General features: G+C 43.5%; 1 non-coding gene across 1 annotated transcript; it reads left to right on the top strand.

Moving 5' to 3' along the window:
• Window positions 1-13,778: 13,778 nt before the first annotated feature.
• LOC114641222 (U5 spliceosomal RNA) lies at window positions 13,779-13,892 on the top strand. The gene has a single exon (XR_003714288.2). It is a non-coding gene; the product is annotated as a U5 spliceosomal RNA (small nuclear RNA).
• Window positions 13,893-27,296: the final 13,404 nt, after the last annotated feature.

The raw sequence follows: 27,296 nt of genomic DNA, 5'->3' as shown, positions 1-27,296 counted from the left end.
GAAGCAGTCCAGAGCACCGCATGCAGCCATGACAACAGTTGAATGTGCCCGCTTGTACCTGCAGTAGGCACTGCCAGCTCCCAGCGATGGTCTGATCGGGTTATGCTTGCCATCGATGGTGCCCAGACACAGAAAGAAGGTCCAAAAGTCTGTGCAGAGCTCTCCTACTGGGTGGCAGTGATGGGCATTTTGAACCCGATGAAGTGACTCGATTGTTGAGAGTGTGGCACTGGTGGCACTGAGGGGGCTCTGATGTATAATTTCAGAATTTGTCCATTACTTTGATACCTGTGTGCGTGTCTGTGTGTGCATTTAAATAAAGTCATTGTTAATTTATTTCAAATGTGATGCCAGTCTCAGACATAACAGAATCAAAGGGGTCCACACACCGACCTTGGCGCTGACCTTTGCAGGTTTATTTATTATGTTTATTTCATATTCTTTCTTAATTCCTCAGGGGAAGCTCACTTTTTACATGTCCTTTGGAGGTCGGAGCATGGGGTCGGCCATTGCACAGGTGACAATGGAGCGATTTTCAGGGTAAGAGTCTTGGTCAAGTGCCCAGCGGAGTAGGACCCTTCTGGTGCCTTCTGGACGCCAGCGCAGAGCTTCCACTTGGACCCTAATCTTTTACAATGAAGCGTGTTGCATTTGTCATTCCAACAGATGGCGTATCACAGACATTTAACCCTGATAAGCTGCCCCCCCCCCTTTCCTTCTAGGGTGCCAGAGTACCCACTTTAATGCTGCCATCTTCTGAGAGCCTCCTGGCTAAGGCTGGCAATGCCCTGCCACTCTTCTTGCCTATTTGCCCCTTGGGACCTCCCATGCCAGTTTAGGAAAGGAAGTTCATCCTGGCAGGGATGCCACCCCCTGTAACCCATCCATTACAAGCGGAGGCTCCTTTCTCTTCAGTCACTTGACGCCATTCAGCTCCCCGTTTCCAGGACTTTGTGGGGTCTGCCACTCCTGTCACATCACGGCTGCCATACGCGTGTTGTTGAAGCCCGTGGCAGAGTTTGTCTTCTGTCCCCTCGTCACTTTTGTTCCTCGAGTCTCCGACTTCTGTGCTTCTTGGGGTCGTCTCCTCCATTTGGCTGTTTGTCAGGCTCCTTCTTCTCCTGATGGCTTCATGCTGCTGTTCTCTTGTCTTCCTAACTCATCCCCGTCCCATTCTCTCACTTCCAAGTGTCTGTCCTGTCACGTCTCCCCCTGAATATTCTCTTCCATTGTCTACCCTGGCCAGCGCTGGCGCCTCCAAGGGGTGGCCGAGAGAAGCCACAGCCGCCATGCAAACCTGTCTGTCAAGGCTGTGCCCACCGTATTACCAGTTACATATCCTCGACCCTCACGTCCTCCTCCCAGTGCCACCAGTAGGGCCGTAAGATGGGTGGGTTTTCTGTCAAACTGGAGAGAGAGAGGGGTTGGCAGCATGCACTGATGACCCCACCATATGATGAACCGCCCAGATGGCAACAGGCGACACCACAGCACCACACTGGAGCACTGCGAGTACCAATCCTGCCACCAACCCCGAGCTGGAGGACTTGCTTAATTAATGTCACACCCACCAGGCCTGGCTCAGGGGCCAACGGCATTATGGGATTCAAACTGGCAACCTTCTAATGTCTGGCACAGATCCCTGGTCTCCTCAGAGCCACCACTCTGCCCTAAGGATGTCACCGCGCCTGTGAGTGGAGGTTTAGCTGTGAGTTTTTGAGAGATGATCTGCCACAAATTACTGCAGGGACCCGGGTTCAAATCCTGCTCACGGCACTTTGCTGAATGAAAGAAAATAAATTCAAAATAAACTTTCTCATCAGTGAGCGCTGCTGTGAATCCTGCATTGCTTTGTTGATAAAACAAAACCCTTTAATGAACGACTGATTTGTCAAAGGAGCAGCGGAAGAAGAAGAAGAAGAAGAAGAAGATCACACAAACAAACTGCCTGGCCATTGTATTGAGTCAGGATTACAACAAACAAGAAGAAGAAGAAGAATAGTAATGATAATGACAATAATAAGAAGAAGAATAATGACAATAATGATAATAAGAATAATAATAATGATAATAAGAATAATAATGACAATAATGATGATAATAATAAAAATAATAATGACAATAATAGTAATAATAACGACAACAATGATAATAATAAGAATAATAATGACAATAATAAGAAGAAGAATGACAATAATGATAATAAGACTGCGGTGGGTTGGCACCCTGCCCGGGATTGGTTCCTGCCTTGTGCCCTGTGTTGGCTGGGATTGGCTCCAGCAGACCCCCGTGACCCTGTGTTCAGATTCAGCAGGTTGGATAATTGGATGGATGGATGATAATAAGAATAATGATAATGACAGTAATGGTAATAATAATAATGACAATAATAATAAGAAGAAGAATAATGACAATAATGATAATAAGAATAATAATAATGACAATAATGATAATAATTACAATAATAAGAATAATAATGACAATAATAATAATAATAATGACATTAATGATGATAATAATAAGAATAATAATAATGACAATAATAATAATAATAATAATGACATTAATAATGATAATAATAATGACAATAATGGTAATAATAATAATGAGAATGATACGGCGCTTCACGTACTTATTGCGCGCCTTCAGCAGGCTGTCAGCGGACAATACAAAGAACAATGCAGACGTGACTCCCGGTGCTCATCCTCCTGTTTGTGTGGATTGACGTACACAGCAGTCCGGTCCCGGTGGGCCACAGTGGCTGCAGGTTTGGTGTTCCAGCCCAGTTTCTTAATGACAAGTCGATTCGTGCTGATGAAGCCCCTTATTGCTCCAGTGAGATTTTGATGCTTCATTTTGGTGGTCTTGCTTGTTAAGGTTTCTCCACCTTTAACTGCTTATTGAAATCTGAACCAGCGACACTCCGTGTTTTAATGGCTCCTTATTAGCTATAAGATGACAAAGCAGCCAGCAGTTGTCCATCTCGCTTGTGTCCTTTTACATCTGTGTGTGTCCATCACGCACGTTATGATTTGATTTAATAAAACACTGCATAGAAAAGTGGGACAGACTGAAAATGATCAGTTTAAGGTTTCAAATCTTCAAAATAAGAAGCTAACATTAATGATACATTTACTTATGTAGCGCCTTTCCCAAGCTCAAGGCACTTCACAGATTGTAGACTAACAAGCCATACAATTAAATACGGTCTGAGATTGGTGAGGATTGGTTTCTAATGAAGCAAATGGGTTGGAATGAAAATAACCTGCGGCCACTGAGACCCTCCAGGACCACCGTTTGCCCACCCCTGGTCTAGTTGATGTGGACATTTAATTAATAATTTGAAGCAGGTAAAAAAAAATATTTGGAAATATTGCAAAGGGAAATGTTTATATACTTCACCTAAAACCTCTGTGTGTGTGTGTGCTAGTAAACTGGACAAGACCCCCGACACAAACACACCCCCCTAGGTTAGTGATCCACACACACACACACACACACACACACACACATATATACCTTTTCTAAGCACAGCGCCAGTCCATTTGCAGGGAAAATCATTCACATTCATTCACAGACAAGTACCAATTTATTTATTTATTTATTTTAATGTATTAATTCATTATTTTTTTTATTTACTGTATTAATTTATTTACACACACTACCTTGTTAATCACTTCTGTAAATTAAGACTTTGAGACAAATAAGAAGTTCACAGGCCCCACATACTGTAAGGTGGAGATCAACACCTTCAATAAGAACAGAGAGTGCAGGCAGCGTGGAGACGAGTGTCAGGAGTGACTGGTGACAGACGGGGATCAGCAAGAGTGACAGGGCAGTAGTGAGACCAGCTATGTTACATGGGCTGGAGACAGTGGCACAGGGGACAGAGCTGGAGGTGGCAGAGTTAAAAGATGTTAAGATTTGCACTGGGTGTGACGAGGATGGACAGGATTAGAAATGAGGACATTAGAGGGTCAGCTCAGGTTGGAGACCAAGTCAGAGAGGTGAGATGGTGTTGGTTTGGACATATGCAGAGGAGAGATGCTGGGTATACTGGGAGAAGGATGGTAAGGAAAAGAGGAAAGCCTAAGAGAAGGTTTATGGATGTGGTGACAGAGGACATGCAGGTGATGGGTGTAACAGAACAAGATGACGAGGACAGGAAGATATGGAAGAAGATGATCCACTGTGGTGAGCCCTAATGGGAGCAGCCAAAAGAAGAAGAAGAATTAATGAAAGGCACATAACTGTCTAACAAGTCAAATCAGTAATCAGGCTCATCCATCGGCACCATTTCAGCTCCTTCTTGAACAGGGGCCACTCTTCTGCAGGGGTCCCCTACTCTGGTCCTGGTGGGCCGTAGTGGCTGCAGGTTTTCATTCCCAGCCCAGTTTTCATTGCTAATGATCTCCTTTTCCCTTTTCTTCATTAATTGGCAGCCAAACAGAAATGAGACGTGAGACGAGCCGACAGGTGAGCAGCTAAACTGGGATTTCAAACTCCAGCCAGTTTCTTAATGAGGAGCCGATTCTTGCTGTTAATTAAAGTCATTACTTAATTCCACGGCTTGCTGTTGCTCTCATTCCCAAATTTGAATTTTCCAAATGTTTTGGTGACCTGAGAGTTCAAACTCACTGAGACCCTCACCTTTCTTTATTTTCAGATCTTGTGGTGGGCACAGGTGAGCTGGGCATGTGGCGGCTCGTTTTGTGTCTCATTAAGAGAAACAGCTCAGGGGCCTGAGTCAAGTTCATTTAAACTAAAGAAAAAGAAATGAATTAGCAGCAAAAACGGCTCACTGATGAAGAAGATGGTGAGAATGAAAACCTGCAGCCACTGCGGCCCACCAGGACCAGAGCCGTACGCCTGATCAGACTCGTCAGAGAGTGTAATAACATCGATGTTAACACAGAATTGTCATCACACTGACACCTTGGGCTCCAAACTTCATCTGTTCCAGAACTTGTTTGACTTCCAGAAAGTTTTTCCTCTTTTAAATAATAGAAACTGAATCAATCCATTCCTGTGTCCCACCAACTTGAATTTTCGAAATGATTTTAACAGTAAATACGCTGCATTTTAAGGTGAAATATTAACAAATAAGAATAATATTTGAATAACAATGTACTGCGGTGGGTTGGCACCCTGCCCAGGATTGGTTCCTGCCTTGTGCCCTGTGTTGACTGGGATTGGCTCCTGCAGACCCCCGTGACCCTCTGTTCGGATTCAGCGGGCAGGAAAATGGATGGATGGATGGATAACAATGTAAATTAATCAAAGTACAAATGGTAGCTCTAACAGCTTTCCTCTTCCTCGTATATTCCTCATTACACTTTGGCAAATACACAAAGTTGTTATTACATCAAAAAATAACACAAAACATCAAATTAGCAGCAAAAATCCCACGAGATACTTTCACTAAAGAGCTTCTGACACGACAAAGCGTACGGGAGGCCCGACGTTCACACAAACACACCGACAACGTGCTGCCATTCACATCACGGGGCAAAAGGTGCTTGGATTTATCATTTGGTTTCCAAGTTGTTTGAGTTCTGGGTGTTCAGATTGTGAGGTCGGGGGGTCAACACTGAATTCAGTATTGGCATCGATGGGAACAACTTGTGAAGTCAGTGAGGATCATCATCACACAACATAGCAGTCCTTTGTTTCTATATGTACTGTAGATGTATGTCTGATATCTGTACTGCAGCCATTCATTAATTAACAATTATTGGTCTTCATATACCAGAAAGGCTGTCCAGGGGTCTTCTGTAGTACGTAAACACACATACAGGGGTCCGTCTGTCTTTACAGTGTCACAAGGGTCCTGGGTGTGGTTGGCATTCGGCTGCCTATCAAAAGGTCTCCCTCCTGACAATCAAGGCTGGAGTCGGGTGAGGAGGTGAATGAGGTGGTGAGGAGAGGCCTGAAGTGTGAGAAGGACAGTGAGGTGGCTTACAAGAGAAGCCTGGACTGCTGAGAGACTGTGGGGGGTGTTTGGTGGCGGTGCACATAGTGACTGGTATATATTAGTGGAAATAAACGTGTGGTGATGCTCAAGGACGTGTCCTCCTGTCTGTGTCCGGGCTGTACCCTCTCACAACAGTTAAATGAAATCTTAGTGATTGGCAATAATGGATACAATGAGGCTATCAGAAATAAACTGGATACATTAGGATTAAAAGTCAAGACGGAGGTAAAACACTTAGGGGTAACCGTTGACTGTAATCTGAATTTTAAATCACATATTAATCAGATCACTAGGACAGCATTTTTTCACTTAAGAAACATAGCAAAAGTTAGACCTCTTATATCATTGAAAGATGCTGAGAAATTAGTTCATGCGTTTGTTTTCAGTCGGCTAGATTACTGTAACGCACTCCTCTCAGGACTACCCAAAAAAGACATAAATCAGTTACAACGAGTGCAGAATGCAGCTGCTAGAATCCTAACCAGGAAAAGAAAATCCAAGCACATCACCCCAGTCCTGATGTCACTACACTGGTTACCTGTGTCATTCAGGATTGACTTTAAAATACTGCTTATGGTTTATAAAGACTTAAATAATCTCACCCCATCTTATATATCGGAATGTCTGATATCTTATATTCCAAATCGTAGCCTCAGATCCTCAACTGAGTGTCTCTTTAGAATTCCAAGAGCAAATCTTAAAAGAAATGGTGAGGCGGGGGGCCTTCTGCTGTTATGCACCTAAAATCTGGAATAGCCTGCCAGTAGGAATTCGCCAGGCTAACACAGTGGAGCACTTTAAAAAACTGCTGAAAACACATTACTGTAACATGGTCTTCTCATAACTTCACTGTAATTTAATCCTGATACTCTGTATATCCAATTCATTATAATAACCATTCAAGGTGGCTCTAAAATCTCTACTAACCCCTACTCTGTACTCCTGCCCCTGTACTAACCCCTAGAGGTGACTGTGTGCTGAGGGTGCAGCTGGATGATAAACTGGACTGGACTGCCAATACTGATGATCTGTGCAAGAGAGGACAGAGCCAACTATACTTCCTTAGAAGGCTGGCGTCCTTCAACATCTGCAATAAGATGCTGCAGATGTTCTATCAGACAGTTGTGGCGAGCGCCCTCTTCTACGCGGTGGTGTGCTGGTGAGGCAGCATAAAGAAGAGGGACGCCTCACACCTGGACAAACTGGTGAGGAAGGCAGGCTCTATTGTTGGCATGGAGCTGGACAGTTTGACATCTGTGGCAGAGTGACGGGCGCTGAACAGACTCCTGTCAATCATGGAGAATCCACTGCATCCACTGAACAGGATCATCTCCAGACAGAGGAGCAGCTTCAGCGACAGACTGCTGTCACCGTCCTGCTCCAATGACAGACTGAGGAGATCGTTCATACACCACACTATGTGACTCTTCAATTCCACCTGGGGGGGTAAACGTTAACATTTAACATTATACAAAGTTATTGTCTGTCTGTATACCTGCATTGTTATCAATCTTTAATTTAATATTATTTATTATCAGTATGCTGCTGCTGGAGTAGGGGAATTAATAAAGTATCTATCTATCTATCTATCTATCTATCTATCTATCTATCTATCTATCTATCTATCTATCTATCTATCTATCTATCTATCTATCTATCTATCTATCTATCTATCTATCTATCTATCTATCTATACTCTCTTCTGTTTCCTTTTCCGGTTTCTTTGTGGTCCCCTGTGCTTGTGCCACCACCATCTACTCAAAGCACCGTGATGTTCCTACAGTGATGGATGATTAAAAGCCAGAAGTCTGCATGACCATCATCATCAAGTGACTCCGTGAGAACCTTAAATACACAGAGGACTATTTCATTTATGTGAGGTAGAATGCCCAGAGGGGGCTGGTCAGGTGGTCTCGTGGTCTTGTGCCCCCCCTTGCAGATTTTATTTTTTTCTTCAGCTATCTGGATTTTTGTTTTTTTTGTCCTCCCTGGCCATCAGACCTTACTCCTTTTCTATGTTAATTAATGTTGCCTTATTTTAATTTCTTACTTTGTCTTTTATTTTTATTTTCTTTATTATGTAAAGCACTTTGAGCTCCATTTTGTATGAAAATGTGCTATAGAAATAAATGTTGTTGTTGTTGTTAAAAATGAACTCACCTAAACAATGAATTAAAAGAAGAAGAGGAAGAAGAAGAAGCAGAAGAGGAAGAGTTATTAAACTGGCAAAGATGAAGTCAAGAAAAGAAAAAAGTTTTCACTTTCAATGATTTGTATTTTTATAATTATACAGCACTTCATATTATTATTATTATTACTTTTTAAAGCTCATCCTATAAAATGAAACTAAGACTATGCACTTCACCAACATTTATTATATTTGTACATTATTATATCTCTCTTTACATGTTTTGCACACACATATTTAATAAGTGCCTTGAGCATGGGAAAGGCACTATATAAATAACATGTATTATTATTATTTTTATTATTAAGTGTAATAAACTTCATCAAGAATGTTTAAAAATTCATTTTAAAAAACATGTATGTGAATGTAAATTTATAAATCCATTCATAATCCAGTTAGACTACCAGATTACAAATAAAATGTCACCTACTGTGGGTTATGGCATATCAGAGGGTGGTTACACAACAATAATCAACACGTTTATGACAGTTTTGTAGCAAAATTAAATAAATAAATATACAGTTAGGTCCATAAATATTTGGACAGAGACCACTTTTTTCTCACTTTGGTTCTGTATATTACCACAATGAATTTTAAATGAAACAATTCAGATGCAGTTGAAGTGCAGACTTTCAGCTTTAATTCAGTGGGGTGAACAAAACGATTGCATAAAAATGTGAGGCAACTAAAGCATTTTTTGAACACAATCCCTTCATTTCAGGGGCTCAAAAGTAATTGGACAATTGACTCTTTGGCTATTTCATGGGCAGGTGTGGGCAAGTCCGTCGTTATGTCATTATCAATTAAGCAGATAAAAGGCCTGGAGTTGAATTGAGGTGTGGTGCTTGCATGTGGAAGATTTTGCTGTGAACAGACAACATGCGGTCAAAGGAGCTCTCCATGCAGGTGACAGAAGCCATCCTTAAGCTGCGAAAACAGAAAAAACCCATCCGAGAAATTGCTCCAATATTACAAGTGGCAAAATCTACAGTTTGGTCCATCCTGAGAAAGAAAGCAAGCACTGGTGAACTCAGCAACGCAAAAAGACCTGGATGTCCACTGAAGACAACAGTGGTGGATGATTGCAGAATCATTTCCATGGTGAAGAGAAACCCCTTCACATCAGCCAACCAAGTGAACAACACTCTCCAGGGTTAGGCGTATCGATATCCAAGTCTACCATAAAGAGAAGACTGCATGAAAGTAAATCCAGAGGGTGCACTACAAGGTGCAAGCCACTCATAAGCCTCAAGAATAGAAAGCCTAGATTGGACTTTGCTAAAGAACATCTAAAAAAGCCAGCACAGTTCTGGAAAAACATTCTTTGGACAGATGAAACCAAGATCAACCTCTACCAGAATGATGGCAAGAAAAAATATGGAGAAGGTGTGGAACAGCTCATTATCCAAAGCATAGCACATCATCTGTAACACATGGTGGAGGGAGGCAGTGTGATGGCTGCCAGTGGCACTGGGACACTCGTGTTTATTGATGATGTGACACAGGACAGAAGCAGATGAATGAATTCTGAGGTGTTCAGAGACATACTGTCTGCTCAAATCCAGCTAAATACAGCAGTCACATTGATTCATGATACAGATGGACAATGACCCAAAACACACAGCCAAAGCAACCCAGGAGTTTATTAAAGCAAAGAAGTGGAAAATTCTTGAATGGCCAAGTCAGTCACCTGATCTTCACCCAACTGAGCAGGCATTTCACTTGTTGAAGACTAAACTTCAGACAGAAAGGCCCACAAACAAACAGCAACTGAAAGTAAAGGCCTGGCAGAGCATTAAAAAGGAGGAAACCCAACATCTGGTGATGTCCAGGAGTTCAAGACTTCAGGCTGTCATTGCCAGCAAAGGGTTTTCAATCAAGTATTAGAAATGAACATTTGATTTCCAATTATTTAATTTGTCCAATTACTTTTGAGCCCCTGAAATGAAGGGATTGTGTCATAAAATGCTTTAGTTGCCTCACATTTTTATGCAATCGTTTTGTTCACCCCACTGAATTAAAGCTGAAAGTCTGCACTTCAACCGCATCTGAGTTGTTTCATTTCAAATTCATTGTGGTCATGTACAGAACCAAAATTAGAAAAGAGTAGTCTCTGTCCAAATATTTATGGGCCTAACTAAATATATTTGTGGGGCGGCACAGTGGCACACTGGGTAGTGCCACTGCCTCCCGTTAGTAGACCCGGGTTCGCTTCCCAGGTCCTCCCTGCGTGCAGTTTGCATGTTCTCCCCGTGTCTGCGTGGGTTTCCTCCCACAGTCCAAAGACATGCAGGTGAGGTGGATTGGCGATCCTAAATTGTCCCTAGTGTGTGTGTGTGTGTGTGTGTGTGTGTGCCCTGCAGTGGGCTGGCACCCTGCCCGGGTTTGTTTCCTGCCTTGCGTCCTGTGTTGGCTGGGATTGGCTTCAGCAGACCCCCGTGACCCTGTAGTTACGATATAGCAGGTTGGATAATGGATTGATGGATATATATTTGTTACTTAAAGTTATTTATCTCCACAAACCGAGAATAACATTTCTAGAAAGTTCAAACATAAATGCAGAATCCACTGATTGACAGGAGGCAGGCCCGTCCATCCCAGTTTTTGGTGGCCAACACAAGCTGTGATTGGTCAGTTCTTCATAGGTGACAGAGGCTGCGATTGGCCCCTTGCCTTCAATTCCTGGTAAAATCTTGGTAGCGAAAAGCGATCTGATTGGTTGTTGCTACCAAGAATTAGCTCGACTCATGGTGCCACCAAACTGGGCTGGTAAACTTTAAAACCAGAAATATCAAGATGGTGGAAGGCATTTTTTTGGCCAATCCCCACATGATGAGCACAACAGACATGTCCGCCTCTCGTATTTCCAGCACTGCCCACTCAGCCTGCTGCTTTGACTCTCTTTTGGAGACGGGTAGACCTGCCATCTGTTAGGGTTAGGGTGCACTCTAGTGGTCAGGGCACATTACTGCAGCCCCCTGTAGAGATTCCCATCTTCAGTTTGTTCGAGTGATTTTTCCGGAGCGGAGCACAAAAGGAGGTTTCTGTGGTGTTTCTGTCAGCACTCAGCGCAGCACAATCTGTGACCCGCAGACGGCCCTGGGTGACACTCAGACTCCAAGTGAATGTCCCATTATATTGTTTTACATTATACTTGTGATGTTCGGTCTTCACAGTCCAACAATGACATGAACAACAACAACGATGATGATGATGATGATGAAGTGTAGCATAGAAGAGACAGATGTGGTGAAATAAAATGAAACTATCAAAACAGCAGAGGACTGTCACTCACGAGTGAATCACTGAAAGCCAATTAACCCAAACTGTGGTCGTCTCCCAAATGGACATCCATTCACATTTGTGTTAAGCTCAGCAGATGTCGTCTTCTGCTGCTCAGCACCATTTGTGAGATTCGCTCGGCGCTGTGTGGATCACTAGATTGAGTGATTTGCATACACAAAACTGTGGTGAGTAGGAATTGTGGGTAAAAAGTCCAATTTAAAGATAATCCTCAAAATTCTCAGTGTCACTGAATGTTGTCATTATGCTAAGTTTTCAGTGTGTTCATTTAAAAGAATTACAGTAATATTTACTTAAGAAAAATGATGTAGAAAGTCACCATCATCAAAAGACAAACAGCTGACTTGTGGTTTAAATAGAGAACTAAAGGAACTGGTGTGTTGTTTTGGTAGTAACTGAGGTTTTATTCAGTTTTCTTTAGAGAAACATTAAAACCAATAAATAAAAACTACTAACAGACCCCAAGTCCGACTTATTTCCTGAAGTGGCAGCCATCCCCTCCAGAGCGTGTGTTTCTTGTGAGCAGACGTTGCTGCAACTCGACATTCTCTAATTGTGAATCCGAGGTCTTAAATACTTCACTGTCCTCAGTCCGGTGTCCGGGTCTCACTGCGCAGTCAGAACTCCTCTCAAGGTAAAGGGAGTGAAGTGGGGGGGCCGCCTCTGCTTACTGCTGTTACTCGTACCCGCTGGAGGGGTTTCTGTATGATACCCAGTGGGTTCAGCAAACACCCGCTTGTGCGTTCATCACACTGGCACAGCTGCTAACAGACGGAGGTGACCTCGGGGTCTTTGGGATGATGAGAGCTTCTCCAAGGTCCTCAGGGAAGATCCAACATCATTGCAATTTGTAACTTGAAAAATATTAAAAATGATAAAAATAAAAATCAAAGGCCAATGGGCCATCATGTGCTGTCAGCTTTATGTGGCCATAACAAATGCTGATAGATAGATAGATAGATGTGAAAGGCACTATATAATAGATAGATAGATAGATAGATAGATAGATAGATAGATAGATAGATAGATAGATAGATAGATGTGAAAGGTGCTATAAAATAGATAGATAGATAGATAGATAGATAGATAGATAGATAGATAGATAGATAGATAGATAGATAGATAGATAGATAGATAGATAGATAGATATGAAAGGCACTATATTAGACACAGATAGATAGATAGATAGATAGATAGATAGATAGATAGATAGATAGATAGATAGATAGATAGATAGATAGATAGATATGAAAGGCACTATATTAGACACAGATAGATAGATAGATAGATAGATAGATAGATAGATAGATAGATAGATAGATAGATAGATAGATGTGAAAGGCACTATATAATAGATAGATAGATAGATAGATAGATAGATAGATAGATAGATAGATAGATAGATAGATAGATAGATAGATAGATAGATAGAGCAGAGATGACACCACATGGGACGCCAGGGCACCATGAAGCACAGAGCTGATCAACTTCACACAACCCACACAGACACAGGAAGAACACGCCAAGGGCACAAGAAGAAGCCGTGGCAGCAGTGACAGGCAGAGCACGCTATATGTGAGGAGACCAGGACCAGGACCAGACTCCCATGGACACCTGAGGAAGAGCAAGTTGGCCGACTGACAATCTCCTGAGTGATGTGGAGTATTTGCTGAGGCTTTGGACCTGCAACTCTGAGGTGGTGAGTTCAAATCCTGCTAGTGACGTTGTGTGACCCTGAGCAAGTCACTCTACATGCCTGAGTTCCAATTGGAAAAGTAAAAGAAATGAAACGAATTGTGACACAAATGTTGTAAGTCACATCAGCCAAACAGTAATCTGCCAGAGAAGGGAGAACCAGCCATGTCTGTGTGCTCGTTTTCACCTCCGTGAGCTACGCGACAAGACGGAATGAAAAACGCAAAACCAGAAAAGAACAAAAACAACTTGGGAGATCAAACGTCATTAGCGCAGCCATTGAAGACTTTCACGGCTTCAAAAGGACTGGGAGGCGGGCGACCTGCCGTTCACGTCACCGAAATGACGTCATGACTGAGCCCTATCGTGATAGGCTGCGTTACGGGCGAGATTTGCATACCCAGCATGCATTGCCCTGCCCAACGTGGCGCGTCTTTCATGTTTATTACATTTTATAATGTTGCTGATATGTCTAACAGCGGAAAACAATTTAACTACCACCACGTCGTGACTTTTGTTCGTAGCCTTTTCTTGCGCGTGTGCGAGCACCGGGACGCCGGCCGCCAGTCACGTCGTGAAAATCGTGGGGGGAGCAACCTGAACGAGCTGTCGGTAGAAACACTCTGGCTTCTCTTCAGCTCGTATAAATCTTTCGCCTTTTACTAAAGATTTCCGTGGAGAGGAGCATCAAAGAGTTTTGTGAATTTTTTGATGCCTTGCGAAAGCGAGGCTTTCTATTGTGGTTGAAAAAAAAAGATTAATTCAAGTTCCTTGATTCTGATTTAACTATCGATCAAGTCTCTGCTGTCACTGTCCTGCTCCACTGACAGACTGAGAAGATCATTCCTTCCCCCAAACTATGCGACTCTTCAATTCCACCAGAGGGGGTAAACGTTGAACATTATTCAAGTTATTGTCTGTTTTTTACCTGCATTTTTTTTTATTACTCTTTAATTTAATATTTTTGCTGCTGGAGTATGTGAATTCCCCCCTGGGATTAATAAAGTATCTATCTATCTATCTAAGTCTCATTCTCAAAGTTATAATAACCTAGCAGAACGGTGCTTGTACGGAGCATGCGCAAATTAGAAGGCGCGCGAGCCCAACGAGCTCAGTCACAATGACGCGCGTTAAAATCAGAGCACGTGAGCTGCAGGCGCGAGACTCGGCCGTCCAGGACACGCCCCCAACATTCAGCGTCTGTCCGCCGTCACAGCGATTGATTAGCCCTGTAATCCTAAAAGATGATAAAATCGTTATTAATATGCCTTCGTCCGATCATGAGGCAAAAATCCGAGTATCTGTTTATATTATTATTGTCGTAGTTCTTTTTAGAATGAAAAAAAAATCAATTTTATCACCTATGATTCAGGGTTCGATAGTTAAAGAAAGAGGACATGTTTTTTTAGATTAAGGAGACACCATACTAAATATGCATGTGGTTGTTCTATTATTGTGAATTCTATCATTTAAAATACTTAAAACTATTGTCACATTATTTCTGGAACCTCCTTCAATAAAAGGGAAAGTTCCGTTAATGACATTAATTTATGATGTTGCAAAATGAGAGATGATGAAAGTCATGTCAATAAAAGAGTAAAAGAAAAGGAAAACAAAAACGCTTTTAAAAATTGTTTGTATGGTAATACAGCAGCATGTGTGGGGACCTTCATCCTCCACTGTCTGTCTTGAAATCCATCCATCCATCCATCATCCCACCCGCTATCTCCTAACTACAGGGTCACGGGGGTCTGCTGGAGCCAATCCGAGCCAACACGGGGCACAAGGCAGGAAACAAACCCCGGGCAGGGCGCCAGCCCACCGCAGCGGTCTTGAAATGTGTTTTCTTCATTTTATTCTGCACTGCAGTTATAATGCTGATCAATTTCTAGTGGTGGTGTTAAACTTTCAGACGTTTTCCTGGTTTTTAACTTTAATGCACAATTGTTGTCCCTGTGAATATTAAAGGAGCGTCAGAGACATACTGCATAAAAATAAATACATGTGTTGGTAAATAGTTTTAAAATTCTATCACAGGAGTGAGTAAGGTGATTAAATTAATTATTATTAAATGATTCTGGATTTTTAAAACCGTTTTTGTTTTTTTGTTCTTTATTTCACCTTTTCTTGTATTAGGAATTTGTTAGTTTTCGCACACCCCTTGGGGTCAGAGTGCAGGGTCAGCCATCGTACAGTGAGCCCCCCTGGAGCAATGAGAGGTTAAGGGTCTCGCTCAAGGGCCCAGCAGAGTGGGATCTCTTTTGTCAGTGATGGGGATTCGAACCGGCAACCTTCTGGATACCAGCGCAGATCCTTAGCCTCAGAGCCAGCACTCCACCCGTAAACTTGCCCTTTGAAGACAGAATTATTCTCAGCACACAACTTCTCTGCCTCCAGAAGATGCTGAAGGATTCTGTGTTGCTGTAATCTCTCTATTATAAAAAAAATCCTGCAGAGAAACAGCAGTAAGATCACGGAAGACACTTAAGAGACCCACGAGACTAAAGAGATTGACCACGGAGCGTCTCGCAGGGACCTTAAACATGAGACTATGTGCCAAGAGATTGACCCAGGAGTGTCTCACGGGGACGAAGAACACGAGATTCCTGTAAGACACGGCGTACTTACAAAGATAGGTAGATAGATAGATAGATAGATAGATAGATAGATAGATAGATAGATAGATAGATAGATAGATAGATAGATAGATAGATAGATAGATAGATAGATAGATAGAACCAATGTATATTTCTCTTTTATATGCCAGTTGGTATGGGATTTGTAAAAGCAGTGTTAATGTTTGTGGTGTGTCTTGTTTTAGAATGACAAATTCAATGAATATTTCTGTTTATTATCACATGTGGTTTGGAATTCATAAAAAACAGTGTTAATATTTGTGATGCGCCATCTGCTGGAATGACAAATGCAATGCATATGTCTTTGTTACATGCCAGTTGATATGGGATTTGTAACAGCTGTGCTAATGTTTGTGATACACTATCTGTTGAAATTTTTAATAAATTTGCAAAAACCTCAAATAAACTTTTTTCACGTTGTCATTATGGGGTGTTGTGTGTAGAATTCTGAGGAAAAAAATGAATTTTATCCAATTTGGAATAAGGCTGTAACATAACAAAATGTGGAAAAAGTGATGAAGCGCTGGGAATACTTTCTGGATGCACTGTATGTTGTTACAGGTTAAGTACAATAGGATGCATTAAATTTATGAATGATATGCGGTTAATTTCAGTGTATTTATAAAGCCACTGTCGTGGATGTGGATCTATAAAAGAAAGTGTAATCACACAGGAACAGTAGCACTGCTTTGACGCTGGGTGCCGCCAGTCTGCAAAATCGAGCACAGAACTTGCGTATGTCAGGATATGAGCTAACATGGAAAAGTGCGTGGCTTTACGCCAAGTGTAGGTTTTATACATCAGGATTTGAACATGGAAACGTTTTAACATAACATTTCTGTGCCTATGCACTGTTTATACATGAGGCTCCTGGTGTCATTGAAACAAAAGCAGGACAAAGTGAGGTCAGAAATAAAAGACAGTAGAAAACAAAGTACAACATCATAAGGAGGTTAAAAAACAAGGGGGCCAAACACATGCAGAGCAGGTTAGAGATCATGACCACTGGAATTCAAAAGACTCAAAAATCAAACATAGGCGTGAAACACAGAAGAGTGAGACACAGAATATGACAGCAGAAAAAAACGACAGTGTCAAAACAAGAGAGTAAACGTCACATTAGTGCAAAGAAAGAGAAATTATTACTCAGAGAAATAACAAAAAGGCGAATAGAGATATGAGATATGGACACAGGTGATATGTCAGAAGTATGTAAATATTGTAAGGCTTGGAAGTTCATGAGAATTTCATAAACAGAGTTTACCTCACATGTGTTTATTGGTTACTTTGCAAGAAAAATGATTAACTGCTGATGATGATGATGATGATGATGATGATGATGATGATGATGATGAAGAAGATCGTTTTGTCTGTGCTGAAATTCCAAACAGACAGAGCTATCCTGTATTAGGGTACAAAGTCATTAAACACACGTCTCACGGACCTCGTTTAAAAGATTCAGCACATTGGGACTCGAGATTCCAAATATTGTTTGTACAGAAGTTCAGAAATAAAAGTGAAATTAATGAAATAGAAACAATTCAAAGAAAAGAAAAACTCTTAAAAGTGTGTATCTGGAAAACCAGACACGGGGGGAGTGAAGCCCCCTAGTATTTAAGAAAAAAAAATCTTTAAACGGTCATCATAAAACTTAAACAGAAATCCAAACTAGAAGTAGATAAAGTCTTCGTTCTTTTCAGCTCATAAAGTGTCATCAATAGCAATGTAAGAGTTAAACCTTAAAGGCTAAACCCGCACCTTCTCTCTAAAGTGATCTGTGAGGCCACCGACATTCACAAAGTGAGGTTATGGAATGAGCCAAGGAAATAAGAGATGAAGCCTCTGGTGGGCAGAAGGCCGCCGTATACTTCTTACATTGTAAGATGATGATGATGATGATGGTGATCAAGTCCTTTAGGAGATCACCTGTGCCAACAGACTCAATAGACTCACACCAGCAGAGTTCACAAGTTCAGTCCACAGATAAGTGGAAGATGGAGTTGCTCTGTTTGGCCAGATGGCCGATATGACTTTGGGTCAACGTAATGGCAGCTGATAACGGAGCAACTCCATGTGTGTTTAGGGATTTGGGAACACTGGTGGGTCAGATAGTGAGGTGTACAGTGAGCGATCTCGTGATACATTACTATATTATTAATACACAATGTATTTAAAACGTTCTACTTAAGTGTTGTATTTCTGTGTCACAAGAAGTACTCGGCTGTCGCGCCCTGTTAGCCATTGTGAATGTAGTGAGGAGTCAAGCAAAGTGACCCCCTTTAATGGCGAACGAAAAAGATTACAATATGCCAGCTTTCAGGGCCCTTCTTCAGGCGAGATGTCATACAGAGACTGGAGTTCCTTCTGTTTATATGGACACCAGGACAGAACATTAGAACATTAGAACATTCTAGATGAGAACAGGCCATTCAGTCCAACAAAGCTCGCCAGTCCTGTCCACTTATTTCTTCCAAAAAAACATCAAGTTGAGTTCTGAAAGTCCCTCAAGTCCTCCTGCCCACCACACTACTTGGTCGCTTATTCCAAGTGTCTATCGTTCTTTGTGTAAAGAGAAACTTCCTAATGTTTGTGTGAAATTGACCCCTAACGGTGTCCCCGTGTTCTTGATGAACTCATTTTAAAGTCACCGTCTCGATCCACTGGACTCATTCCCTTCATCATTTTAAACACTTCACTCAGGTCTCCTCTTCATCTCCTTAAGGCTCAGCTCTTTTAGTCTTTCCTCCTAACTCATCCCCTGTAGTCCTGTAATCAGCCTATTCGCTCTTCTCTGGACCTTCTCTAGCGCTGCTATGTCTTTATGGAGACCCAAACTGCACACAGAACTCTAGATGATCCTCATCCTGGCACTGAGGGTTTTCATCAAGTGCACAAAGCTTTTTTTGCAGCCTTTGCTGATTTTCATAAAGTGTTCAACTCAGTTGATCGAGCTTCCCTTTAGGACAACCTGAGACTTCATGTGATCCCCCTGAAGTTGCTGAATATCATGGCTGGCCTGTACGCTAGTACTTTGAGTGCTGCACAGAGAGGAGGTAGAACTTTCACATTTTCATAGTTGATTCTGGGGCTCATCACGGGTATGTTCTTGCTTCTGTTATGTTCAATACTTGCATGGACTGCATGTTGGAAAAGGTCATGGGGTCTAGCCACTGTGGGACATCTGTTGGTGAAGAAAGATTCAATGATCTTGACGTTACTGACAATGCTGTGATCGGCTAGATACGTGACATTCACTTTGGATGAAGAGAACCCCGGACAATTAATGAGTTGGTTCTGGCTTTCAGTGGTGACTTTGGGCTCCCAGGCTGGAGTCCTAGGCCTCGATGGCTCAGCATTATTCCAAGTGTCTATCGTTCTTTGTGTAAAGAAAAACTTCCTAGTGTTTGTGTGAAATTGACCCGTAATGGTGTCCCCGTTTTCTTGATGAACTCATTTTAAAGTCACCGTCTCGATCCACTGGACTCATTCCCTTCATCACTTTAAACATTTCAGTCAGGTCTCCTCTTCATCTCCTTTTATTAAACTGTAAAGGCTCAGCTCTTTAAATCTTTCCTCCTAACTCATCCCCTGTAGTTGCTCTTCTCTGGACCTTCTCTAGTGCTGCTATGTCTTTTATGGAGACCCAAATGCACCCGGGACTCCAGATGAGGCCTCACCAGTGTGTCATAAAGCTTGAGCAGACCCTCCTGTGACTTGTACTCCACACATCAAGGCGCTATATGACCTGACAGTCTGTTAGCCTTCTTAATGGCTTCTCAACACTGTCTGGCAGTTGATAGCTTAGAGTCCACTGTGACTCCTAAATCCTTCTCATAAGATGGGCTTTTGATTTTCAGACCTCCAATTGTGAATTAAAACCTAACAAGACCTAAACCTAATGCAAGTGTTAGGCTCAGCTCTTTTAATCTTTCCTCATCACGCACCCCCTGTAGCCCTGAATAAGCCTCGTCTCTCTTCTCTGGACCTTTTCTAGTGCTGCTATGTCTGCTGGGCCCAAAACTGCACATAGGACACCAGATGAGGTCTCAGCAGTGTGTCATAAAGCTTGAGCAGAACTTCCTGTGACTTGTAATAATAATAATAATAATACATTACATTTATATAGCGCTTCTCTCAGTACTCAAAGTGCTATCCACACAGGGAGGAACTGGGAAGTGAACCCACACTCTTCCACAGTCTCTTTACTGCAAAGGAGCAGCACTACCACTCCACACATCAAGGCGCTATATAACCTGACAGTCTGTAAGCCTTCTTGATGGCTTCTCAATACTGTCTGGAAGTCCACTATGACTCCTAAATCCTTCTCATACGGTGGACCCTCGATCTTCAGACCTCCCATCGTGTATTCAGTCCTCACATTTTCACTTCTGATGTGTCATTCTTTACATTTCCTGACATCTCACATCTGCCCGCGCTGCTCTGCTGTCCCAGTCCCTCTGTGATGATCTAACGGATTCCAAATGATCTGCTAATCCTCCTCTCTTGGTGTCATCAGAGACTAACAGCATTAGATAACCTGTAGGTCATCAGCACAGGACAGTATCACCATTCCATTAAGACTGTAGACCTAAGCTCGTATGCCTTTGGTTTTTATTATTTTTAATATCTTTGGTGTTCTGGACTCTGCCTGGTAGAACCTACTGAGGTGGATGCCTTTATTGAGATCAGTGAAGTACCTGAATTGAATTACGCACAAAAAGACACAGATGGATGCTCATAATGATATGGCCATCAAAACTATGTAAGCCATCTTTCCATTCTTGATAACAGAAGAAACTGTCCCAAAGTCCACGTCATCTGTAATATGTGGAAACATCTAGAAAAGAAAGAAACGCAGGCAGAAATAATTCAACATCACCATAAAACTCCAATAAGAATGAGCCTGACGGGTAGCGGTGCACATGGAGGTGCCGTAGTTTTGCACCTCACATCACATAAATTAGAAATCTGATTATAAAAGCTCAAAGACGACAACAGAATACAAATAACACTTAAACAATACTTACAGTACTTAGGGTGGAGTGCTGGCATCCAGAAGGTTCAAATCCCCGTCACTGACAAAGAGATCCTACTCCGCTGGGCCCTTGAGCGAGACCCTTAACCTGTCACTGCTCCAGGGGCGCTGGCTGACCCTGTGCTCTGACCCCAAGGGGTGTGCGAAAACTAACAACTTCTTAATACGAGAAATTATATAAGGTGAAATAAAAAATGAAAAACCGGTTTACAACATAATATGACAAACGTGTAACAATCCCAGAGAACGTGATGATCTTTCCTTTAAGGGTAATAAGATCAGACAAAGGAACCTCCCCAGGGCACCGGGCACAAAACGTCTCCTATGGAATCAAGTGCATTGGGAAGTCACCCGCTTGTGGTGTGGCACAAACGCCCCACGGCAAAACATCTGGGATTGTTTAACTCCTCTGAACGTCCTGCACAAACCTCACGTGACTGCTGTGCAGACTCCCAGGAGCCACTGTGATGGCGACAGATGAAGTCAAACACGTCATCTCCTGTTGTCTTAACTGTTTTAAAGTGTTCAGGGCGTGTTTGACATGAATGCCACCTCGATCTGACCTCGTGTATACGTGAAGAGACGGGCTTACGAGAGGCGCAGGGCCGGGTAGTCAACTTGTTGTTATAACGGACCCTCACCCTCCGATACGCCGTTCAGACACAGACACAGAGATTTGTGGTTTATCTCTTTACTTAATGGCGTCGGCTGTGTTTCTGCCATCTGTCTCCATTGTCTCTTTACCAGACCATTGTGCTCGTGTCACTCTAGTTGATGCGTCTTCCTGAAGTGTCACGTCTGACATTCCCAGCAGGCCAAATACCCCCAATGGCAGCCTTCACATCCCAAGAATCGACTCCTTTGAGAAAATCCGGAGCCTCGTTTGCATTTCTCAAACTCACAGATCACAACACGTTTAGCTCGCCATCGGTACTTTAGAACATCAGTGGGTATCTCAGTCCAGTGGAGGTCATGGGCACTGCCAACACGCCCCTTCAAGAATCGACACAAACCGAAGGAAGTCTGTCAAATTCATTTAGTTCAGTGTTTGGGGAGGGATGTCGTCTTCTTATGTGGAACTGGAGGTTTGTTTTGTACATCCTCAGATTAGAAAAGCAGCAAAATATCATCATGGAGTCTGTAGGAGTGAGGTGAGGTTTGGGATCGGAAAAAAACGAGCGACAGGCGCCGCTGAACTGACATTAACTGTGGCAACGGAGGGCACAGGCTCTTTGGGAGAAGTACTGGGCACAGTCTCTCTGGTGGGCACAGCTGGGATAGTCTCCCTGGTGGGCATAGTCTCTCTGGCAAGCACAGCAGAGTCAGGTCTCTCCGGTGGGCACAGTGGAGTCAGTCTCTCTTGTGGGGATTGTGGGGGCAGTCTCTCTGGTGGGCACAGCTGGGATAGTCTCTCTGGTGGGCACAGTGGAGTCAGTCTCTGTTGTGGGGATTGTGGGGGTAGTCTCTCTGGTGGGCACAGCTGGGATAGTCTCTCTGGTGGGCACAGTGGAGTCAGTCTCTGTTGTGGGGATTGTGGGGGTAGTCTCTCTGGTGGGCACAGCTGGGATAGTCTCTCTGATGGGCACAGTCTCTCTGGCAGGCACAATAGGGGCCGTCTCTGGTGGGCACAGTCTTTCTGGGAGAAGTACTGGGAATAGTCTCCCTGGTGGGCACAGTCTCTCTGGCAAGCACAGCAGAGTCAGGTCTCTCCGGTGGGCACAGTGGAGTCAGTCTCTCTTGTGGGGATTGTGGGGGCAGTCTCTCTGGTGGGAACAGCTGGGATAGTCTCTCTGGTGGGCACAGTGTTTCTGGTGGGCACAGTGGAGTCAGTCTCTCTTGTGGGGATTTTGGGGGTAGTCTCTCTGGTGGGCACAGCTGGGATAGTCTCTCTGGTGGGCACAGTCTCTAGTGGGCACAGCTGGGATAGTCTCTCTGATGGGCACAGTCTCTCTGGCAGGCACAATGGGGGCAGTCTCTGGTGGGCACAGTCTCTCTGGCAAGCACAGCAGAGTCAGGTCTCTCCGGTGGGCACAGTGGAGTCAGTCTCTCTTGTGGGGATTGTGGGGGCAGTCTCTCTGGTGGGCACAGCTGGGATAGTCTCTCTGGTGGGCACAGTCTCTCTGGTGGGCACAGTGAGGGCAGTCGCTCTGGTGGGCGCAGCTGGGATAGTCTCTCTGATGGGCACAGTCTCTCTGGTGGGCGCAGCTGGGATAGTCTCTCTGATGGGCACAGTCTCTCTGGCAGGCACAATGTGGGCAGTCTCTGGTGGGCACAGTCTTTCTGGGAGAAGTACTGGGAATAGTCTCCCTGGTGGGCACAGTCTGTCTGGCAGGCACAGCAGAGTCAAGTCTCTCTGGTTCGCACAGTGGGGTCAGTCTCTCTGGTGGGTGCAGCTGGGATAGTCTCTCTGGTGGGCACAGCGGAGTCAAATCTCTCTGATGGGCACAGTGGAGTAAGTCTCTCTGGTGGGCACAGTCTCTCTGGTGTGCACAGTGGAGTCAGTCTCTCTTGTGGGCATTGTGGGGGCAGTCTCTCAGGTGGGCATGGGTGTGACCAATTTTTGACATTTTTGTAAGCGAGTTAGACTCCTTTGTCTTTTGCCAAAGACTTTTAAACACACACAACAATAGAAATGGCCACTTGTGACGCACCGTGTGTTGTGTCCTGCCAAACAACAGCAATGCAGGATTAGTTCAGATCTTCAAACTTTATTTAAGAAGCTCTAATTCAAACATCTAACAATCAATATTGTTTGCCATGTTTTAAATTAAAGACACCCACATTCTCTCCTGGCATCATTACCAGCTTGGTCTTCATGGCCCTGAAGGTGCGGCTGGTGATGCTGTGCTGTCGTCTCCTTTCTTTTTACTAAGTGGGCACTCGTACATATCGTGACATTTATTTAGTGTTGGTTTTATATTCTCTCCGTAAATTGAGAAATGTGGCTGTGGAAATCAAGACAATAATAATATGTCATTTGAATTTGGCAGAAAGCGTGATTGCTCATTCATTTATTAATATATAGCTAACTTGACACTTCAACTACAGAAAATTCAAGTTAAATATCTAACAAACGTTAGTGATGATGATAAACATATCCATCCATCTATTGTCCAACCCATCCATCCATCCATTTTCCAACCCGCTGAATCCAAACACAGGGTCACGAGGGTCTGCTGGAGCCAATCCCAGCCAAAACAGGGCACAAGGCAGGAACCAATCCCAGGCAGGGTGCCAGCCCACCACAGGGCACACACACATACCAAGCACAGACACATGGCACAATTTGAGGATCGCCAATGCACCTCACCTGCATGTCTTTGGACTGTGGGAGGAAACTGGAGCAGACACGGGGAGAACATGCAAACTCCACAGAGGGAGGACTCAGGAAGTGAACCACTGTGCCACCGTGCCACCCACGATAAACAAATACCTGTCATTATCGTACGCCAACACTGCACAGCGCACTACATAACATCACATTAATAAGTTAAAATAAGTTAATAACAAGACAGGACTCTTTAAAACAAATAAGAATGAATTCAAACGCTACGTCTTCAAATAGGACGTGTAGCCCACGTTGTAACGACGATGAACTCTAAACACTTGGAGTCGCGGCCTCGCTATTTAGTTTTGTTTCACACCTCAGAAGTTTCTAGAAGCTCAGCGACTTCTTTATTCTGCGAGTCACACCTGACGTTGTTGGCCGTTCTTCGTTTTCAGTTCACCTGCACATCTGCTCTTCTCTTTCTATTTTTAATACCACGGGAAGTTGTCTGGGTCGGTAGGCCGGCGGGGGGGGGGGGGGGGGGGGGGGTGGGGGGGGGTTGGGGGTGCATTGGCGTGTGTTTTGGCCAAGTCAGTGACTGGCACCTGGGTACAATTGGCTGGTGCTGTGACAAATAGGCTGATGTGTGAAATGACGAGTGAGCAATGCAGCAACTTATTTAAGGATGGAAATAAATTAACAAATAACAAGAAATCCAATTTAATTAAACTTTATGGAAGGCCCAGCGGCTCATTCTTCAAGGGAGAGTTTGAATTCCAAAAGCTGAAGTTCTCAGAAGTTCCAGACTCGTCTTCTAACGGTCTCATTAAAATCCCATTTCATACCATTTGGAAATGTGGATCACATGTTACGTTATAAAACTGGAATTAGAAATGAAAATTGTGACGAGGGATGCCATGCCTACAACACAGAAGGTGGCATTAGGCGCATGACAGCTAATAGCAGATTTGAGGGACTCGGTGGTCTTCACTCTCGTGACCTTCTCAAATTCAGCTCAGAAATGTCACCTTCCTCGTCCCCTCTCTGCACACTGAAGTTCGCCCCTCAGAGGAGGAGAAGCGACTGAAGTTGACTTGTGAATGAAGGTGGGGGGGGGGGGGGTCTGCCAGTCCTGATGGTGCCCGTGCCCCTCAGGAGGAGACATCCTTCATAAAGAGTCCTTGGGTAGCGACTTGGAGGGAACTTCTCATCCAAAAAGTCCTCGCCCGGTGACACCCAAGTGTTATCTGTGTGACAGCTGAGCGTCTCCAGGGCGCTGAAAACGACCACTTGGCCATTTTGTAAATGTCTGCATCTTTGGCCCACTTTAATGAAGGATTGAAAAAGAAAAGAAAAGAACGATGGAGTCGCTGTCTTCATGTCACTTGAAAAGCAGCACTTTATACACAAAAGGAAACTCAGGAACGCAATTCCAAATGACAATCCATTTGTTGAGGACTTCAACTCCATGATAAAATATTCAAGCTGGTAAGGCCCCCCAATGCTAACCCTGTTATCCAGACGAATGTGTTTATGAAGGATATCACTACATTTGATTTATATGGCGCCTTTTCCAAACTCAAAACTGTTCCCAGAGCTCTCATATACAACACTGGACACAAGTGATATCTGGTCGTCACAAAACACTAAATAACGAGAACTGCTGGATATCCACGTCATTGGCGTAGAATAAGAGACAATAAACTGGAATAAAATACGAAAACACAAAACACTACAAGAACACCTGGAGAACATCACACAACGGGCACCACAAACACAAAACACACACACGAGCAGAGTAGGCTGATTGGTCTCCAGTTCTTAATGTTGCAAAGATCCCCTTTTTTTGGCAAAAGAGTCAAAACAGCTCTCCGACAACTTCTTTATCCTTGATGCTCTCCACGAACACAGTCAGGAAGTCCTTACCCATGATATCCCAAAAGGACTTGTAGAATTCAACAGGAAGTCCATCGATCCAAGGGGCTTTGTTCTGATTTAGACTCCCAAGAGCACTGGTGAGCTCCTTCAGCGATAGTGGCAGGTCGAGTATTTCCTTGGTGGATGGAGTCAACTGTGGTAAGTCATCAAAGAAAAATTCTGTGGTTGAAGATAAGTCCACGGTTTCTGCAGAGAATAAGTCTTTGTAAAATGTTAAGGCAAATTCCCGGATCTCCTCAGTCTCCGTCATTTCAGTCCCATCAGCAGTTTTCAGACAGTGAATGATTTTTGCCTGAGCAACCTTTTACTCCAAAGAAAAGAAAAACTGCGTAGGGGCGTCTATGTGAGAAATATTCTGAAATCTCCCCCGGACAATGGCGCCCTTCACCTGTTCATCCAGCAGGGACCTTAGAGAATCCTTTTTGTCTTCTAGGGACTCGATCAAAATGGCATCAAAACCGGTTTCCAGTTTGGCTTGAATTAGCCCAATGTCCTCTTCCAGTTCTTTAATGGCCATGGTGACCTTTCTAGAAGAATGTTCAGAATAAAACTGGCAAAACAGTTTAATTTGGACCTTGGAGATGTCCCACTATTGTTTCAGAGATGAGAATTCACTTTTGCTGAGTCTCCATTCGTCCCAAAAGAGATGAAAGTGTTGAAGAAATAGAGAGTCTTTAAGAAGTTTAGAGTTAAAGTGCCAGAAAGATTTAAAATTACTCTCAGACCCCAAAGAAAACCGAGTGAGAGCTAAACTATGGTCTGAAAACCCTGTGGGCAGAAGGCAAGAGCCCAAAATGAGGTTCAAATTGTGCTGTAAAGTATAAATTCTGTCCAGCCGTGCCATAGATAACATGCCACTGGAGGCCTTGAGCCATGTGTACTGTCTCGCCGTCGGGTTCAACTCCCTCCACACATCCACAAGTTCTTGCTGATGAAGGACCGACTGCAACACCTTGACTGACCCCGGGTGAGGCTCAGCGCCATTCCTGTCCATCACTGCATGTTCAGTGCAATTAAAATCACCAGCTAAGAACACGACATCCTCTGAACTGCACTCAGCGAGTACGTCTTTTAACAAAAGAAAAAAAAGAAACTCTCTCTTTGCTCTCATTTGGAGCGTAGACATTTATAAAAATAATATTTTTCCCCTGAATATGAACAACAACCTTCATGAGACGGCCTTTAACTTGCTCAATACAGTCGATGGACTCTGGGAGAATTGCTTTACTGAAGAGCACTGCCACCCCTGCGCTGGCACT

The sequence above is a fragment of the Erpetoichthys calabaricus genome, chromosome 1 (genome assembly GCF_900747795.2).
Source record: "Erpetoichthys calabaricus chromosome 1, fErpCal1.3, whole genome shotgun sequence".
Taxonomy (NCBI): Eukaryota; Metazoa; Chordata; class Cladistia; order Polypteriformes; family Polypteridae; genus Erpetoichthys; species Erpetoichthys calabaricus.
This window is presented reverse-complemented; position numbering and strand designations above follow the sequence as displayed.